Consider the following 20,400-nt stretch of genomic DNA (forward strand, 5'->3'; position numbering starts at 1 on the left):
TTGGGCACCATTCAAGCCTCCTTTGAACCATGGTACCAATTAACCAGTAGATTAATGTTAAACCTACTACATTTGGAATTCTGACCTTTTACTTTAATTATGTTTAATCAGCAAATATTTACAATTACACTGTTCAGGCTTCGAGGTTTCAAATCAGTTCATTTGCCCGCAGCCTGTCCTTCCCCATTGAGGTTCTGGCAGAAGTAGACGAAGCCTGGTAGAATATCAAAGTTTATCAAGCCACAGGAACTACAAAGTCTTCATTTTCCTCCTTACCCCCATCCCACATCCCTACTCCCACCCGTAAAATTGGTAATACAATCCAGAAAAGAAACTTGGAGTTACTAAGTCAAACAGAGTGTAGCAGAGAATCATAGACTCAGAAGAAAGATCAATTTAAATTTGTTAATGGATCTCTAACAAAACATTCATCGGTATCATGCTAAAAAATTAAAATTTAGAAAGTCAGCTTATACACACACACGACACAGATCTCACTGTGGTACCATGTCCAATTGATAATTATATTTCATTCTTACAGCCAAAGAATTTGAATCTAATTTCTAGAAAATATGTGAAATAGTTATCAGAAAAAAACTTTAAAAAGTGGCATGAGGCAAAGTCCAGATCTTATTTTTTACTTCCTTCTGGAAATCTCTACTTCAAAGACAGAAGCTTTGATTCTCTAAGTGGCAGCCTTAGAATATGGCATTTGTTAATATCTTGAAGGAGCAAATTCCTCACTATAACTTCTAACCTTCAGTATACTAATATATTTCAAAGAAGGAAACAAATAAAAATAATTATAGATACGGTGAGGTTGTGTATGGAGAAAATACTGAATGTATTTATATGTTTTTAAATCAACTTTTTAAATACTAAAAGATATACTATATTTTATTATTCTTACCTTTCCAGCTCTCAAACTTGAGCAGACCATTTCTAAATGAAAAAAAAAAAAATTATAAATAGTATATGTAGGCCGGGCACGGTGGCTCACGCCTGTAATCCTAGCACTCTGGAAGGCCGAGGCGGGCGGATTGCTCAAGGTCAGGAGTTCGAAACCAGCCTGAGCGAGACCCCGTCTCTACTAAAAATAGAAAGAAATTAATTGACCAACTGAAAGTATATATACAAAAAAAAATTAGCCGGGCATGGTAGTGCATGCCTGTAGTCCCAGCTACTCGGGAGGCTGAGGCAGGAGGATCGCTTGAGCCCAGGAGTTTGAGGTTGCTGTGAGCTAGGCTGACGCCACAGCACTCACTCTAGCCTGGGCAACAAAAGTTAGACTCTGTCTCAAAAAAAAAAAAAAAAAAAATAGTATATGTAGCTCAATTTCAAACATCAGATTTTGAGCACAAAATGTAAGAGGAATGAAATATGTACATTATCTACCCCTTTTGTGCTCTGCAGCTGTGAAGCAGCTCTCAGAGGGCCCATGGGCCTACCTTCTTCTACTTCCCCTCTGCCTCCCCTACACACTTTCAAGGAAATGGACCAAATTCTCTGAACAGTAGGAAAATTAGGCTCCAGAGAAAATATTTAGTACTGTAGGAATGTATTTTATTTTCTCATTCTAGAAATAATACTGATAATATCTTGAGTTTAAAATGTCTTTCTTTTTATTTTTTGAGACACAGTCTCACTCTGTTGCCCTGGCTAGAGTGCCGTGGCATCAGCCTAGCTCACGGCAACCTCAGACTCCTGGGCTCAAGCGATCTTCCTGCTGAATAGCTGGGACTATAGGCATGCACCACCATGCCCGGCTAATTTTTTCTATGTATTTTTAGTTAGCCAATTAATTTCTTTCCACTTTTAGTAGAAACGGGGTCTCGCTCTTGCTCAGGCTGGTTTCCAACTCCTGACCTTGAGTGATCCGCCCGCCTAGGCCTCCCAGAGTGCTAGGATTACAGGCATGAGCCACCGTGCCCGGGCGAAAATGTCTTTCTTTCAAAGTATTTGAATATGTCATTTTTGGTTTATTGTGATTACCCAATGTTCCCATGACATGTTTTAAGCCACTTGACTCACTAGTAGAGCCATGACTGGGACCTAACCTTCCCACAGATAAGTCTAATGTTCATTTCACGAGGTAATATATTGGTCACTTCGTAAGGCACCCACCTCAATGACAGACTGCAAAGGCCTCTAAATAAAAGCAGAAAGTTACACCAGTTATGGCAGCTTCCCCTCTGGGTGTGAACTCTGTTCCTTTGTGATAAAGCCAATTTTGATTTTTAATATTGGCTCCTTGCTTTGCTCTACACAATTGTTACTGAGGGAAACTATCTAAGCTGTTGCCTGTGGGTCTAACTTTAGGTGTAGTCACTCACCTGCATGGCCTTTGAGCCTGCCAAGTCTTCATTTGTTTCCCTATGAAGATAAGAAAGAGGGCCTTACCATAACGTAAGTGAGGAAGCCAAGCCTGGCAGGCAATGAATAGTTGGATTTCTGGTTACTATAAGTGATTAACTTCTTTTTACCTCCATTTTTTTAAATAAAGAAAATAGGTTGGACTGATTCAGAATTCCCAGAATTCTGGTGGAGAATCAGATAGATTCATGAAACTGCCAACTCAAGATTGGGCAGAACAAGAATTAACTGCATAGGACTGAATGAACTGATAGGGGGTGGTTGTGGGTTTTGCTTGAAATAATGTCGATGTTTTAATGCTCTATTTTCTGGATATGTGGATATATAAAGAGTACCTTTCTCTTAAGCTATCTATAACTCATAACAATTTAGTAGACAACATTTTTGTAAACTAAAATGAACACTTACAAATGATATACTTTTCTTCCTGCCTGATCCCTCTAGAATTTGGAAACTCTGATTGAGTATTCTTAATTTCATGGCAATGTAATTATTCATATAGGTTCAATTTTTTAAAAAAGAAAAGAAAATGGGGATAATAAAAACAATAGTAACTACTATAGGACCACTGTGAGCTTTAAAGAGAAAATAATGTATAATGTATTTAGAATGTTGTCTGAGTTAAGTACTCAAGCAATTTTATTTTATTCTTATTTTTTATTTGTATTATTTTTATCTCTACCTTGTTAGCAATTAACCCAACAGATCCAATGGTGAGCCCAGAAACACCAACTGGCAATGAGCACCTGTCAGGTCCCAAGTCCAGTCTGCCAGACCCTGCCCCCACCTGACCCCTCCCAAAACAGGACCAAGGAAGTTCAATACAATTACTTTGATTGTGCTAGCAAATTTACCCAAAACTGAAATTATTTTAATTTCTTATTCTTATATTTTAATTTCTTATTTCTCTATTCCTTAACATAAATATATGTAAACAGTTATAAAAATCATTCATGAATTTTTCAATTCAATTGTCAGAAATACACCCTCATGTTTAAAGATTATGGTGAACATATATGATGAAAAATGTGAAGAGAATCTTCATGCGTTAGATCAAGTCCTGAGAATGTGCAATAACAATGTAATAAATGTGCTTCCATTACTATATACAAAAGATTTATCATTAAAAGGAAAAGCATTTCTTCATAAGTTAAATGGATTTGCTTTCAATACTTTAGATTTAAATACGTTTTCGCATGCAGTGTATGGTATACTGGATGTTTCAAGTCTCCATCTAACATTCCTATTTTTAATATTTTTCCATTCCATTTTTTCTCTCAAAAAACTAGTTTGTTATTGTTAAATTGTTGATATAACCAAGATGAAATTGCAAAATCCTCAACTAAGGACTCTTTCAGTCTTTCTTGTTTAAGGTGGATAACACAGAATAAAAGAGCAAACTACAGACACACATATACATATATTTCAGTTAAAAGATAAAATCAAGAGGCTCTAAAAGTACTGTACTGAACTTTATATTAGAAAGGAAAGTTTTAAATTTTATGGGTTAAGGAATTTTGAATAAATATAAATCAAATTTGCTCTAAACTGTGTCTGTCTGGATGTTGGTGAGTATCTACCCTTAGGGTAAGCCTTTGTAGTCTTTACTTGCTTATTCATACTGTTCCTTTTTTTCTTTCAGCTTTAACTCAAAACAGGGTCTTCTTGATGTATTATATAGTGAAGACCTTAGAGCACTAGCTGTTTGCACAAAAATATTGGATGTAAGATCACCTTAGGGGCTACAGCTACACATAAACTCAGACTGTGGTAAGTCATATAAACAATTCAGTCTTTGTTTAAAAGAAGTCAATTTTAACTATATGCTTTTTTTGTTTCCCTGGGCAAGGTGCCTCTCCCTGACCTGTTTTCTTCTGTTTTATCAGTCTTTTTTATTTACATAGCAGTTTCCTTCAACTTATTACTTACAAGTTGACTTGACATAAAGCTGTTCCTTTCTGGATCAGAAAAAGAAAATATGTCATGTATTTTCCTTTTTTTATTAAACCAACTGGACATCTGGAAGCAGAGCCCAAACCTGTCATCCTTCATGATATGAAACAAATATGCTCTAGAATAAAGAGGAAACTGAAACAGAGGTGTTCCTTCTTCATCTCTCTGCCTCATGGAAAGTTTAGTTTATGGGGATTTCTATGAAGGGGAGTCTGGACCGGAGGGGAAGCACACGGCAATTAGCACAAAACAAAAACAAAAACAAAACACAAGAAGCCAGAGTTTCAGTATAAAGTAATCATGTGCCTCCTAAACCTTTGAAAGATTGCTCAAACACAATTTGAGTTTTGACAGAGGCTTTAAATGTACAGGAAGAGGATAAACTTCCAAGTCAAAATGTTCTTCATGGATGGCAACTGGGAGAAAACAATAGCAGGTTGTTGGGTTGTTTTCTCAGCCACTCAGTCAAGTTTGTGCTGTAAAACTTAATGAACAAAGAGCGTTTATAGTATACAGTGGCCGTGAGCACATGGGCGGAGTGGTAAGTGCACTCATATATACCTAGGGTGTTCCATTTCCTAATTTAACCTCTGAAAATAACAGGGTTGTACCCTGGCATAGTGCCCCTGAGCAATTAAGAGCAATAGACAGACACTATGAAGGTGATAGGATTTAACCTGTGTTTTCAGTCAGCTGCTATTACACAACCGGAAAAAAAAATGCATTCCTGGGTAATCTGAGACTTAAAGTGACATAATATACATTCATCGTTTAGTCTGCTAAATTCACAGGTCAATTATCAAAGTTTCACAGAATCAAAAATAGAAGCTGAAATAGCTAGTGCCTTTCCTTCTTTATTCTAATGTGGAATTATTTTCTATGAAATAATCATGTACAACACCAAAACACAGCATTTCTGATATAAAGCTAATGCCTTCAGCTCACCAAAGGTATTTTCATAAACAGTGCACAGCATAGTTTGGCTTTGTGCAAAGCAATAGGTCTATCGTGCATTCACATGCACAATTGTGTGTACCTGGACAATGATTTGACTACCTACTGATCTTCTAAAAATGCCATTAAACCTATTTTATCTGGACAATTTTATGATTCTCAGAGTTGGACTAGAATTTTTATTCTACTCTATCATCTGTCACCTGTACAGAATGTTAATACACACCAAAACCATCCTTGAGGGTGCTATCTCCCCTTTATTAAGCTTGTGGACTGATATTCTCTCTTCTCCCTCTTTCACCTTGATAGAGAAACTCACTTCTAAATTTGTCTGTTGAATGTCACCTTTCATTTGCAAGGGGCCTCTAGGCTGCAGTTCACGCTATAAAAGCAAGACTCAGGTTCAGGGGAGTCTACACTGCACACACGCTAAATTTTTTCTCATCAGTATTTAAAAAATTCTCTCATTGTCTATAGCTTTTCTTGGTGGCTGGGCTCAGGCCTAAATGGCAGGCTAAGTCTTGTAGATCTCTGAGATTTTAGATTCCCGCGGGCTAGATTTCTGGAACTGAAGGCAATTTCAAACCTTTGCTCTAAGAAAGTATAAACAGAATTTCCCATTAAAACTACTCCAATGTGCATCTTTAAAGAACAAAAGCCAATGGATTTTCATCAGGCTCAAAGAAAATATCAGCATTTTCAAAATCTGTTACAGTTCTTTTGCAGCCCAACTCTTTTCTTTGGCAAAATCTTCTGGATTATGTTTGGAACTTCTGTCAACAGATTTTTAAATCACAGATTGATTGTTTTAATTTAAATGAAGATTTCCTACTTATGCTATGGAACAAGATTACAACAGGATCTTTGAACTTCAAAATAAACTTTATTTTAAGCCACACCTTTCTGTGAGGTTGACAAAAGAAGGTAGTCAGATTTGGAAGCTTATGAATTCTGCAACGGAACTTGATTCATGGCTTCTAATAAAGATATTTGAATGTTCCTGCCAAGTTCAGCAACAAGGCTTGCCAGAACATAGGATCTCAAGTAAGCCTACCCTTAATCTTGTGTGAGAAAAGAAAACAGGCCCAACAGCAGCAAGGGCTGCATATGAGAGTCCATCTCTGCATTTCCCTCTCTCAGTGTAAAGGTCAGCTGCACCACTGAGAAATAACACATCAGTGATACCTGGTCTGGTTCAGAGCATTTAGCAAGAAGAAGGGGGCGGTGGGGTTCTGGCCAATTGGATATCTTTCTACATAGGAAAGCCCCTTGTATAAATTACCTCCTCATCACATTTGTTTTTCCCAGCAAATAGAGAGAGCTTCTGATTACTCAAGGTATTTGGGGTGAGAAGGATAGATGGGAGAGGGGACAAGATCAATCAGAGGGGTAGGCAAGAAAAAACTCAACTGTGGTTGGCTTTCAATTTTGTTTTTGTACTTACATTGGAATATGGGTGTGTCTGGCATTCTGGGAATTTGTATTTCAAATGAAGTAGTAAAAGTCGACGTGAGTCAGAGAAGCTGGAAAGCCATTGTAGCTCGCGATCTGCTCAGCTTCTCCTGGTCACCCTGTCCTCTGCTGGAGATGGACGTCTCCATTTCTCCAGTGATTATCTGACTTTGGTGGAACAGACTGTTTTCATTTCTTAACAAGAAAATGAAAGCAAGATTTTCCAGGGACTGATAACTTAAAATAATGATGAGTTAATTTGTTTCCTAAGAAAAATCAATTTGCTTCTTAGGACATTGAAACTAGCCACATATTTCAGAGATGTTTACCCTAACATACGTGATCATTGCATACATTTTGCAAAATGAGGTTGCTTCTGGAGCTTCAACCTCCCTCCCACTCCTCTATCCCCACACCCACACACATCCCACCTCCCTTAGACACTGAGATGTGAAATGACCCGGGTCATGGTGCAGAAAAAGGAAGCCCAGGAAAGAGCAGAAATTGATATTCTGCGAAGCAATGAAGTAACGAGAGACAGCACAAGAATATCTTTTGCCTGGAAGAGAAACCACTTTCCAATGCTGGGTCAGTGATATTACAACAAGATATGTAACATTTTTAAATTTATTTAACCTATACACTCTTCCATTTTCAAAGACATAAACGTTTATATATTTGGCAGTCAGGATAAACTAAATGTTCACTTGCAGAGCTACTACCATTAATGTGGCTGCCTGAAAAAAGTTTTAGTACATGATTTTGAGGTTTTATAATTAGTTCCCTAATGCCAAATCCTTTGAATTACAGTGAAGAACTAAAAAGAGTGTAGAGATGCCTTAAAGCTTGGAGAGCTGCTCACCAGAAAACATTTCATGTTAGTCAGAGTCGTTTCAGGAGGACAGATGTCTCTAAACAAGACTAATTCAAGGACTTGGCTAACATGTTGGATGTGGAAAATAATGCTTTATCACCAAGTTTTGGAGCTGTTTGCACAATATCTAGATAATTAAACCATATCAAATCAATGGTAAGTCAAAGCGAAAAATATTAGTTATACAAGATAAATTCTGAAAAGTATATAATTATGGAACATTCCAATTTAAAAATTAGAAATTCGTCCCTTTTTTAAAATTAGAATGGAAAATTGGAAAATTAACACAACTTCTTTTTATCAATCAATGCAAAAGCCAGGAGTAAACTTTTGTTAAGTTACTAAGCCCTATTCATTTTATAATTGGTGCTTTTAACTTACATCTTTATTTTAGAAAGGGACAGTATATGTTAGCTAAGCACTCATAAGATTATCGATGAAATCCAATTTAACTGAAACTGGCATTTTTACCTAAAGTGAAAAGATTTTGTTCTGAAGAAACACATTTTAAAAAGCCAACAGAAATGGGGATGTACAATTGCATACTCATAAGTCAACAGTAGACAGCAAATAAGCAAGCAGAAATCCAAATGCTCCTTGACATAGTTGGCATAAATGTTGCCTGAAAGTATGAGTCGTAAGTGTGAGGGGTCGAGACATTGCATACCTGCAAGGCCCACACCCCAGTAAAGCCGGGGTCGAGACATTGCACACCTGCAAGGCCCACACCCCAGTGAAGCCGGAACTAACATCCGGCTTCTGGAAACTGTTGCTTGCTTGCCATGGAAACCGTTGCTTGCTTGCTTGATTGCGCCAACTTTACATTGTTCAGACCCCTGTATAGTGGGGCTGCCAGCCAACCAATCATGTTAAAGGTCAATGCATGATCCACGCGTGATCAGCCACTGCATAGTGTATGCACCATAGAGATAAAAGGCACGCTGCAACCCCAGTCGGGGTCCTTGCCTGCAAGAGTGGCCACTGCGTTGGTGCTCTAGGGCTTGGACCCTGGCTAGCCAGAAAATAAACCTCCTCTTGTGTAATTACATCCTCGATGTCTCTGCTTTTCTGTCCGGTGGGGCTGTGGAAGGTCGGTCCCTAACAATAAGTACAAAGTCAAAACACATAGTATAAAAAAGACCAATATTTATTCTATAATGTACTTAGTACTTACTTTGATAGGTATTATAGAAACATGCATATAATAAACATGCATATAATAAAAAAAAAAGAAAATGGTTGTTCTTTTTAAAAGATACAGGGAATCCATGACTCTCCCAACAAATTGGGTCCCAGGCAGGAACATCTCAAGAGATTGGAAATAAAAGATATAGAGACAAAGTATAGATTAAAGTGATGGGGAAATCAGAGGTAGTCCAGCATTTCCGTGAGCCAAAAGGCCACAAGTGGAGTCTAGCATCAATATTTATTCTTTCAGCAATTATTATCAGTCACTGATTTACATGTATATATCATGAGTTTAAGTTTTAAGATCTCCCAAAGTAATAATAAACAAGATAAGTATACACAAGTTAAAGATAAAATTGTGAGTCAGCAGTAAAGGTATAATCCAAAGGGGAACAAAGAGACCACGAACTTCTTTCTACCATTTTTCCCTGAAAATAAGACAGGGTCTTATATTTATTTCCTCAAGAAGACACCCTACGGCTTATTTTCAGGGGATCTGTTATGTTTTTTAACTATAGTAGAACAATCTACATTTATTCAAATATAGTTAAATCATCTTCCTCTGGAACATCATCATAACTCTCCAAACCCCGAATTCCATCCTGAATTTCTTGAGACTCTATTTCCTTTAGAACCATTGGCCCCAATCTCTCATGTCGAGCAATAGAGCTCTCATGGGGCAGATGAGAAAGGCTGTTGGTCTTCTTGATCACTCTTTGATAAAATGCATGGATTGTGCAGATATGCTGCCTAGCCATACCCATCACTAGGTCTTATTTTCTGAGTAGGGCTTATATTGTGCAAATGGTTAGAAATCCTGTTAGGGCTTATTTTATGGGTAGGTCTTATTTTTGGGGAAACATGGTACTTTATCTAGTTCCTCATTTACTGAGACATGAACTCAGGAGAGAGATAGGAACATTGCCTCAGGCTTAGAATATCTGCTCTTATCTGCTGGACTGATATCCTTGGATTATTCTCTCTGCCTTCAGATTACAAACCCAGGTCTGTTTGCAGACATCTGTGATCGGATGAATGTCCCCCTCAAGTTTGAGCAGCTTTTACTCAGTGAACTGACAGGTCCACAGGTTGCTCTTTGGCAAAGTCTTGTCCCACTCCTGGGATTCTCATGTCTCGACCCTAACCCTCAACACAAAGAATTTGATCTTAGTTGTCCAAAGGTTACTCAAGAGAATAGAGAATGTACATCACTTATTTCTTTAGAAGACACCAATTTAGAAGATTTTTTCTTGAATCTTTCCGTATTATCACATTGGAATAGGTGCTACAAAGTTATACATTAACAGGGCAAGCAGGCCCACACATAATCTCAAATGACTTACTTTGGACTTTGAAATATATTATAGGACTTTCAGCCCTATGTATTAATATATATGTTTATATTTATATATTAATATGTTAACATTAACATATTAAACTTTGCATATATTAAAAAAGAAGGTTGCAGGCAGCAGTACTTGGAGATTAGAAGAATGAGAAGAACTTGATGTTCTGTTTCTGGCTTGATGATGTAAGGGCCATATGTCAAAGAATGTGGGCAGCCTTGAGCTGCTGACAGTGGTCCCTGACTGGTGGACAGCCAGGAATCAGAGACCTAAGTCCTACAACCACAAGGAACTGAATTTTGCCAAAAACAAGAATGAACTTATAAGTGGAATTTCCCCCAGAATCCCCAGACAACAAATCAGCCCAGCCTACATTTTGATTTTAGCTGTGTGGTACCCTGAACAGAGAACACAGTCATGCCACTGAATGGGTTCAGAGCACGCCACCCAAAATATGTCACTTTGGCATATTGATCATTTTGAGCTGAGGGTCCTTGAGACACAGCAGATAGAAGAAGGGATCTCTGAACTCCCTGTTTCTACCTAAAAATATGTCATAAAATTTCCCATGAGAAAGATGCCTACACAGGAAAGGATGAACATTCTTATCACCGGAGATTGGGAGTTGACCCTAAAATGGAACTGTGCAAATAAAACTACTAAAATAACCCATATCTTTCATCAGTTTCCCCCATATACTTCATAGTCATTTTCTCACAATTTACCACCCCTCCAAGTTTAAACCCTTTTTTCTTTGTTTTGTCTCTTCTCCACAAATTTATCAGTCTTTGTTTGAAAAAGGTAGATAATAAGTTCTCAATCCTAACCACTTCTTTGGTTCTTCATTTTTTTCCTGTGAAGGTGAGCATTTATTCTATTAATCTACTTTATGTCAGCTTAATTCTCAGGCCCAGCCAGAAAACCTAAGAGGGTGAAGGAAAAGTTTTTGCTTCCCTACACCACACCAGACTGTTGACCTACACAAAATTGTGCTAAATGGGGCTCTCGTTCATTCTATTCCATTAATTCCCAGGAGACTTAACTGTTCATTAAAAAAAAAAAATCTCATCAATCCATAAACATGGGCTACAGAGGCTCCTTATATGTCAACATCTGCCTCTGAGGCTGTGCAATGTTTTATCTATATAGATAATAAAATACTGACACATTCTCATGAAGTTTGCAAGCTGAATTGGTGTTTCAAGTATTAAACTGAAGTTGGTGGGGAAGAAATAAAATGGAGTAAGAGCTGCATAACAGAGCTAAGAAGAAAAACCACAATGCAAATAAAAGACAGGAAATAGGCCATGAGTGAACATGACTTGGAAGGATCTGAGAGTGAACTACATTGTTAAAGTCATGAAAGATTAGTGGCACTACATATTTTCAAAGGCAGTATTGCTATTATTATACTATTATTAAAAGTTTGATTATCAGGCCAGGCCTGGTAGCTTGTGCCTGTAATCTTAGCACTCTAGGAGGCCAGGGCAGGAGGATTGCTTCAGGCCAGGAATTTAAGACCAGCCTGCACAAGAGAGAGGCCCTGTCTCTACAATATTAGAAAAATTAGCCGGGTGTGGTGGCACACACCTGTAGTCCCAGCTTGGGAGGCTGAGGCAGGAGAATCACTTGAGCCCAGGAGTTTGATGTTTCAGTGAGTTATGATGATGCCACTGTACTCTAGCCCCCCTACTCCCCTGGCAATAGAGCAACTCTGTCTCACACACACACACAAAAGGTTTGATATGTAAAATAATTTGTGGCATACGCAAATTGTAATTACTCCACTCAATAACAACCAAACTCTAGATCTAGTTCTAGTATCTGCACACTTACAGAAATGAAATTTGAGGTTTTAGGTTGAACCATATGAAACTGCAAATATATGGCCTATAAAAATGGAGAATTGGAAAATTAACATAATGTCTTTTTTATCAATCAATGCAAAAGCAAGGAAGGTAAAATTTTTGTTAAACTAGTAAGCCCTATAAATTTTATAAATGGTGTTTTTAACTTAAATTTTCATTTTTGAAAGGGGTGTATATGTTAGCTAAGCTGATCTCACAAGATTATCAATGAAATCCAGCTTAACTCAAACTGGCATCTTTACCTAACATGAAAAAACAAAAATGACAGTTTCATATGCTTCAACCTAATGGATTGTTAAGAGAGTATTAAAAAACAAAATGTGACTGTAACTATATAATTAATCTTAGTGAGGGGAAAGCTCATTAGTGATTGAACAGCTGGCAGGCCTCTCTCCTGTGGATATTCAGTAAAAACTAGGCTTAGCCTTGAAGAGAAAGTATGCACATTTACAATGAAGAATCTCTCTCTGAGCATGAGAGCTGTTATTCACTGCAATTGGCTACCATTCATGGAAGTTTTAGCATAACTGAATATTTATATATAAAAAGAATATGAATTTTTAATTACAAAATAATATTACATATTTGCAGTATACATTAAACGGTAGCACAAGAAGATGAAAGAGAGTATCTCACTCCACTAGAGAGGGTCCTCCATCTCAGAGAACTTCCTCTTGATTCTTATGATTTTTGGTATCTCAATGGCAATTTTATTATCCCAGACTAGACTTCATAGTAAATCATTTCAGTGAAGTCCAAAAAAGAAAAAAACTAACTTAGAATTCCTTGTTCCCTTAACATTTTGTCATATGGGCAATGATGAACCTCAACTGTGGTTAAATCCTGCTATTTCCATCATTCCCACACCCACGGCTGCACCTATGTGAAGTGCGTGGAGGGAATATTCAACCAGCTTTGAACTAGCTGGCAATCTTTTTCATCATGTCCCCTAGACACTAGTTCATGTACTTTCCACAGTCCTCAAATTCCTAATTGTTTCTGACACTGAAACTCAGATGCAATGTCATTGGAAAGATTTAAACCATTAACTGTAAACTTTGCTGATTTCCTCTTTTCTAATCTGAAGTTTATCTTATTTCCTCCTATCCACTTCTCCAATTTTGTCACAACAAAAAGGGAATATCCTGCTTCCATTTTCAAAACCAACCCTTTTACCTGTCCTAAGAATCCTAACTTTACCTGTATCTTCTGCCTCCTTATTTTATGAATTATCCCCTGATGCCCAAGTGAATCCCCCCAATGGCTGGACTCCAAGCTTTGTTATCTCTGAATAGTATTCCTCAATCTCTCTCACAAGCCTCACTTTATCATTTTGTCTCTTCAATGAGGAATTTCTCAGGGATGTTTTGCTTGCATTATTATCTTTGGTGCCTTCTTCATATCTAAACACCCTCCCTCTTTCATGCCCTTCCTCTGCGTAAGCTGCTGTGGCCTAACATTCCTTTGTTAGGGAAGGCAACTCTGCTACCTGCTACGGTGTTTCCCCGAAAATAAGACAGGGTCTTATATTTATTTTTCCTCAAGAAGACACCCTACGGCTTATTTTCAGGGGATGTGTTATTTTTTTAACTACAGTACAACAATCCACATTTATTCGAATATAGTTAAATCATCTTCCTCTGGAACATCATCATAACTCTCCAAACCCCAAAGTCCATCCTGAGTTTCTTGTGACTCTATTTCCTTTAGAATCACTGGCCCCAATCTCTCATGTCGAGCAATAGAGCTCTCATGGGGCAGATGAGAAGGGCTGCTTGTCTTCTACACCGCTCCGCTATGAACTGCATGGGCTGTGCAGATGCGCTGCATAGCCACGCCCATCACTAGGTCTTATTTTCTGGGTAGGGCTTATATTGCGCAAATGCTTAGAAATCCTGCTAGGGCTTATTTTATGGGTAGGTCTTATTGTGGGGGAAACACGGTATCTTAGCCAAAGCCAGGAAGGATGGTGGAGCCTAAATGTAATGAGGTAACTTCACAGACTTATTCAGATTTGTTAATTCATCTCGTGTCAGTTTTAGAAATTTGTGTCATTCGAGGAATTTTTCCATTAATCAAAGCTACCAAATGTATTAGCATGATGTTGTTCATATTCTTTTACTATTCTTTAAACACTGACAGGATCTAGAGTGATGACTTCTCTTTTATTTCATATATTGGCAATTTGTGTCTTTTCTCTTCTTTATTGATCTTTTTAATGAGGTCTTTCTACTCTGGGTATTTGGAACTTGAAAGCCTCTCAACCTTGTGTGAGTTCTAGAAATTTATCAGACCCCTGCTAGTTCTTACCCTGGCAACGTAGTTTCACCCTACTGCTCAGCAGCTTAAATTCGTCAACACATTTAAGGAGACCATTATGCAAATTCCTGTAGCTCTTTTTTGTCTGCACAGCTGCTTCCTCACTGGTGCTTTGCCACATAAATTGAAGCCCCTCACCCTCCATGGATGCAGAATCTGGCTCCTCAGTGGACTCTCTGAAAGGCTCACCCCTGCTTGAATTCCCCTTCCTGTGAAGCAACCCAGAATGGGCCTCCAGGTGTTAAGCTAAGAGGATTGTAGGGTTCACCTTATCTGTTCTCTTTCTCTCAAGAATCTCTGCTTTTGCTGCCTGTCATCCAAGGGTGTTTAATATATTTCGCCATCAGGGCCATCAGGGGGTCAAGATCAGGACCCATTACTCAATCATGATAAAAATGCACGTCCTTTAACTCAAGGCTCCTTCTCTTGCCTGCGGCCACCTTGCCCAGCATTGCTGCCATGCGTTTGCCCTGATGTCAGAATCTGGCAACAATTGCACATCCTGCATGGGACTCGGTTAACATACTTTCCTAACAGTCATGCATTCAATGACATAGCCTGGATTTTTAAAGAGCAATGGCAATTTAAGTGCTTATTTTTGACCAATCTTCTACTTTTGCTTAAGTGGCAGGATGGAATGTTAAGTTGCCATCTTTTAAATGACAAATTCTCCACAAATAGTAATACATACCACAATCACTGATTATGAGAAAGGTGGCCAAAATGCTTCCTTCCACAGGAGGGGCACAGAGATCTTCAGACGTGGAGGTACAGACCACAGAACAGGGAGATAAGGACTGAGAACACATCTCACTCTAAAGCTAGTCCCTCAAGGGTTTTTCCACTCTGTGGAACAAGCCAGCATTCTGTCCTTGCCCAAGCTCTCTAAGGTCAACTCAACCTTTCATCATCCAATAAACCATGCAGGCCCAAGGAGGTCCCCTTTCCCCCAACTTGGGGGAAAAAAATGAAAGAGGGAAAAGTAAAGGAATAGGGCTCCAAAAGCCAGATGAAGAAACAATAGACATCTTTTAGGAAATAAGGAATAAATATTCTTTCAAAACACTAAATCATATCAATTCTAAGGAGAGGACCAGAGTAACTGCTTTCTACCATATACCTTCAGCAAGCAGGTTTTGTGCATTTAAGATTTTTCTTCTTTGGAATACTGTAGATGCAGTTCAACAACATGGTTTCTATGATTTATCCTATTACTAACATAATATATAAATTTATTCAATAGTTAAATAAATATTCTAATTTTACAATACAATATTGGGAGAAAAAGTTCTTAAATGTACTCTACATATAATAGACATAGTTCAGCATGAAGCAATACTGACATAACCAAGCTGGGTTATTTCCCTACACCATTATTCAACATAACAGCATTATAGAGGACTGCTGGCACTTCTAAGAGTTTAAGGTAAGAGTGGGAGCTACAGAGCCACCTGCCAAGTTTCTCAAATTTCGAGGGAAATAAATCAAGAAGTCTGTTGGTAAGGAGTGCAGTGGCCACAACAAACAATACGATAATAACTAGTTTTTATTTCTTAATCCTTTCCACCTCTCATTTCTAAAGCTGGCAGCTCTATTTCTATAGTTTGTAGAGTATGCTGGGAATGGAAGGATTATTCTATACAGCATTGAAATTAATGACGACAAAGTAGAGAGAGGATAAGGGAGTAGAGTGGGAGGGAGAGGAGGACAGCAGGAAGGGGAAGAAAAGGAGAAGGCGGAGGAGGAAGGGGAAGAGATTAATGAGTAAATAGGAGAATAAAGGTTCTTTTATGTATTATTTTGGCACACTCCCAGGAGAGTCTTAGATTCAAATGACAAACAAAAGGGTAACAGCTAGCCCTCTACTTTAGCTAATCATTATGTAGATTCAGAATTATGTTTCCCCTGCTGCCAAAATCTTCCATTATATTGGCTTCTAGCTCTGGTTAACAAGCTTGCATAAGCTAGAAACAGACTTGAATGTCCTGAAGCTGTGTGTTGCCTCTACTTTATGTTTGTTAGGTTGGGAATAAATTATTTTTATATACAAAAATGTTTTATGGAACTCTGTATCAGGCAATGTGAGAATTATAAAAATATGGAAGGCACAGAGTCTATTCTATGAGACAGTGATCTACTAGCAGAGGTGAGACAAGCATGAACACAAATCTATGTTATAATTATGTTTATAACTACATATATCTGATAGAAATTGTACGATATAGGAAAAAATGCAGTACTGTGTTTTCCCGAAAATAAGACAGTGTCTTATATTTATTTTTCCTCAAGAAGACACCCTAGGGCTTATTTTCCCCTCAAAGCCTCAGCTTGCAGCTCACACAGGATGGCTGGGACCTGACAGGGGAAGCTGACCTTGTTGGTAGGGCTGCCTGTACCTTTCGGGTCACCTCTGGAATAGTAGCTGCCATGATGGGGCAGATGAGAAGGGCTGCTCATCTTCCTTACTGCTCCGAGATGAAATGCATGGGTTGTACAGATACGCTGCGTAGCCATGCCCATCACTAGGTCTTATTTTCGGGGTAATGCTTAGAAATGCTTAGAAATCCTGCTAGGGCTTATTTTATGGGTAGGTCTTATTTTGGAGGAAACACGGTAGTAGTTGGGAAAGTAGAAATCGTCAGGGTAAGATTTACACTGAAATAGAAAATTGGGATGATGAGTATAACCACAATCAGGAGACAACTGCCTTAAACAAACAAACTACTTAGAAGAGGTGTGGCTTAAGCAGACAATTTAAAAGGTAAAATATGATTCATAGTAGGCATTATAATGAAAGCAAATTACTTATTTCAGGAATTTGAAAAAAGGAAAAAGAAAAAATAATGGAAAATAGTAAATTCTATTACTATTTCTGGTAATATGAAGGAGATAAGCACATTGATCAATGAGTCCTCAAGCTCTCAAAATACATGATGCCATGTTGCTCTGGTTCTGGGACTTGTTAATCCCTGGTATTGCTGAAAATGGGCTTTCTTGTCCAATCAGCAAACTAAGATAGACATGTGTTTTTGCTTCAAGACTTCTCAGGCTCTTTAATATATTACAATATACATGATGAATCTCTAAAAGGAAACTATATTAAGCAATGTTCCCTGAATGTACTTGAGCATAGTATGCTGCATCCAGCTTGTGTCAGCTTATAAAAGCCAAATGTTAAAGTTTCAAGAATTTTGAAAGCCAGTTGTTAAAAGGCATGGTAAAAATTAAATAACATAAACTTATAATTAAATAAAGCATATTAAAAACTAAAGTAATAAGTACTTGAATTCATCACTTCCTAATCATGTTATTACATATTACTGTCATCTGTGTTCTTGAGGTTATGTGCGTCTATTGCATCTCCCTGGTGGAAATACTATAAAATGGTGTGCTATTTTGTGTCTCTTCCCAACAACTGCTACAAATCAGGATTTTTTAATTTTTTAAGGAAGCCAGTTGTTAAACATTTACCAGCACACTATTGCCCATGGAAAACTATTTTCCCTGAACAACAAACAGGACCCATGCCCTTAGAACACACTTTAGGAAATGTTAACCTACAAGAAAAAAAAAAAAAAAAGTTCTTTTCAGCTTTGTCTCCTAACAGCTCCTATACTTGTCCTTTGCTGCACATAACAGGTTAAATATTTAAGTTACCTGTTTTCTTCAACTCCTACTGATTTTTATAAGTCTCAGCTTAGGGATTTTCTTTTTTGTAGAGCTTCTGATCTCTCTATGCAGAAGTAAAAAGATCCTAGACGGCTCCAGAAGTCTCTATTAGAATATTATTGTCCTAGCTATAATTCATCAATTAATTCAACAAATATGTGGTTTGCCCCTACTATATGTCAGGAACTGAGCTAGGTGCTGGTAATAACATTGAACAGACAGCTGTGGTCCCTGGTGAGAGAGACAAAATTAAGCAATAGGTTGATTAATTACCATTTTGACAAACGCTAAGAAAAAAAGTATAATTGTCTACATGTTTATTTTATCTATACAACTGATTCCCTTCAATGCTAATGCTAGAAACCATTTTTAAAATTCATCTTTCTATTTTTAACATTAAGCAGATTGCCAAACATATGTGCTGAACAAATCTGCTAAGATAGCAAATATACATAGGGAGAGAAAAGAATAAAAGACTTCATATATATAGGAACAGGGATGCATGAGTAAGATAATTCTTACTGCAAGGAGAAATCTAGAAAATATCTGTGTGAAGAATGCGTTAGATATGGTGATGGAGGAGGAGATAAGAACAGTAAAAACAGAGACAGAGTTGCTGTTGACACTTTAGAGTTTCATGACTTTAGAGTAGTGGCTTCAGTCTTTGTACATGTGCAGTCACCAGAACAGTTGTTGCCTGGAAAGAGAGGTCTAAGGGCATTTGCATTGGAATGTGCATGTCAGACATTCCAGAGTTGAACAGAAAAAAATTAACTTGGGAATCATTAAACATTTCCCCCACCACCACATGGACCACCATTCCTTTCATCGTATCCTCCAAATAAAAAATTGCTATGGGCCGGGCGCAGTGGCTCATGCCTGTAATCCTAGCACTCTCAGAGGCCGAGGCGGGTGGATCACTCAAGGTCAGGAGTTTGAAACCAGCCTGAGCAAGAGCGAGACCCCGTCTCTACTGAAAATAGAAAAAATTAGCCAGGCATGGTGGCGCATGCCTGTAGTCCCAGCTACTCAGGAGGCTGAGGCAGAAGGATTGCTTGAGCTCAGGAGTTTCAGGTTATTATGAGCTAGGCTGACACCATGGCACTCTAGCTGGGACAACAAAGTGAGACTATCCTTCTAAATAAATAAAATTGCTATATTTTCCCATGTGTATAATGATAAGAATTTCCCAGCTTTCCCAAAACAGACAAGTTCCAAGTGCCCTGATGGCAAAGTCCCATTGAGAATAATGCAAGCGTTCAGAAACTTCAAGGAAACTCCCCCATCTGCTGCCAAATCTTCTTTTTTTTTTCAAAAAGCCATATACAGCTTGTGGAATGATTTCATGATTTCCACATGATGCATTTAATTGCATTTGCAACAAAAATATGAGCTATACATATTAGAATCTCAACTAAGTTTGCTGTCTTAGGAACATTTTTATTTCAAACATTAACATTATTGTGAGAAGTCAGAGCACCTACTTGTCTGCATAATGAATAATTCCACAATTCCTCAGGAGTTCCCACAAAGGAAACAGAGGCATGAAAATGGAGGCATATAACCTGAAATAAAGACAAATGAAAACTTCAGAGCAGCAGAATTGCAAGCACATTCAGATAGACCAATATAATGAATTGCCCTCTCATATTTATCCACATCCCTCTGAGACTGACTTTGCGGCCATTTGTTTTGAAATTCTATAACCATTAATACTTGGAAATTACACTGGGCAAAGAGCTTTTCTTCTTACATACCATATTTAATCCTAAAATTCTTGGAATCATACATATTTAAGTCAATTATGGTCTTTGAAATTATATATTCTAATTTTGTTCATTTGTTTGTTGTCAGTGATTTTTGATCATAGACTTCTTTGAAAATCTGATATTATCTCTGAACCCTTTGGTTAGAAAACTGCATGTGTTCCACATGTTGTGCAGAAGTTTAGGAGATCTGTCAACTCCCTGAAATCCACTCATAGATGATGGGCCTCATAAAGGGGTTGGGAGTTCCACAGTCAATCGTCTCAGGTTTGGTCCAACTATCTACCTTATCTGCAAAGGAAGAAATGAAACCCGGAGAGGCTAGGAAGTGATTTGTTAAAAGGTCACACAACAAGTGAGCAGCTGAGCCACCAGTGGAAATCAAACCTTCTTGCTAATTTGTGGACCTGTATGTTTCCATTACCTGCTGGGAATTTCTCTATCTATCTATCTATCTATCTATCTATCTATCTATCTATCTATCTATCTATCATCTATGTATCTATGAGATAGGATCTTACTCTGTTGCCCAGGCTGGTGTTGAACTCCTGGCCTCAAGTGATCCTTGCTGCTGGAAATTTAAATAACCACTAATAATCAAGATTTTCGATGTCTCCCCTCACTAACACCCACCCCTC

General features: G+C 37.9%; 1 long non-coding RNA gene across 1 annotated transcript; it reads right to left on the reverse strand.

Annotated features, from left to right (window-relative positions):
* Nucleotides 1–349: 349 nt before the first annotated feature.
* LOC142876413 (uncharacterized) lies at nucleotides 350–19,564 on the reverse strand. The gene is made up of 3 exons (XR_012923315.1): nucleotides 19,481–19,564; nucleotides 2,334–2,373; nucleotides 350–942 (listed from the first exon to the last, which is right to left on the reverse strand). It is a non-coding gene; the product is annotated as an uncharacterized LOC142876413 (long non-coding RNA).
* Between the last annotated feature and the right edge of the window lie 836 nt (nucleotides 19,565–20,400).

Source organism: Microcebus murinus, chromosome 15 (assembly GCF_040939455.1).
Source record: "Microcebus murinus isolate Inina chromosome 15, M.murinus_Inina_mat1.0, whole genome shotgun sequence".
NCBI classification, from domain to species: domain Eukaryota; kingdom Metazoa; phylum Chordata; class Mammalia; order Primates; family Cheirogaleidae; genus Microcebus; species Microcebus murinus.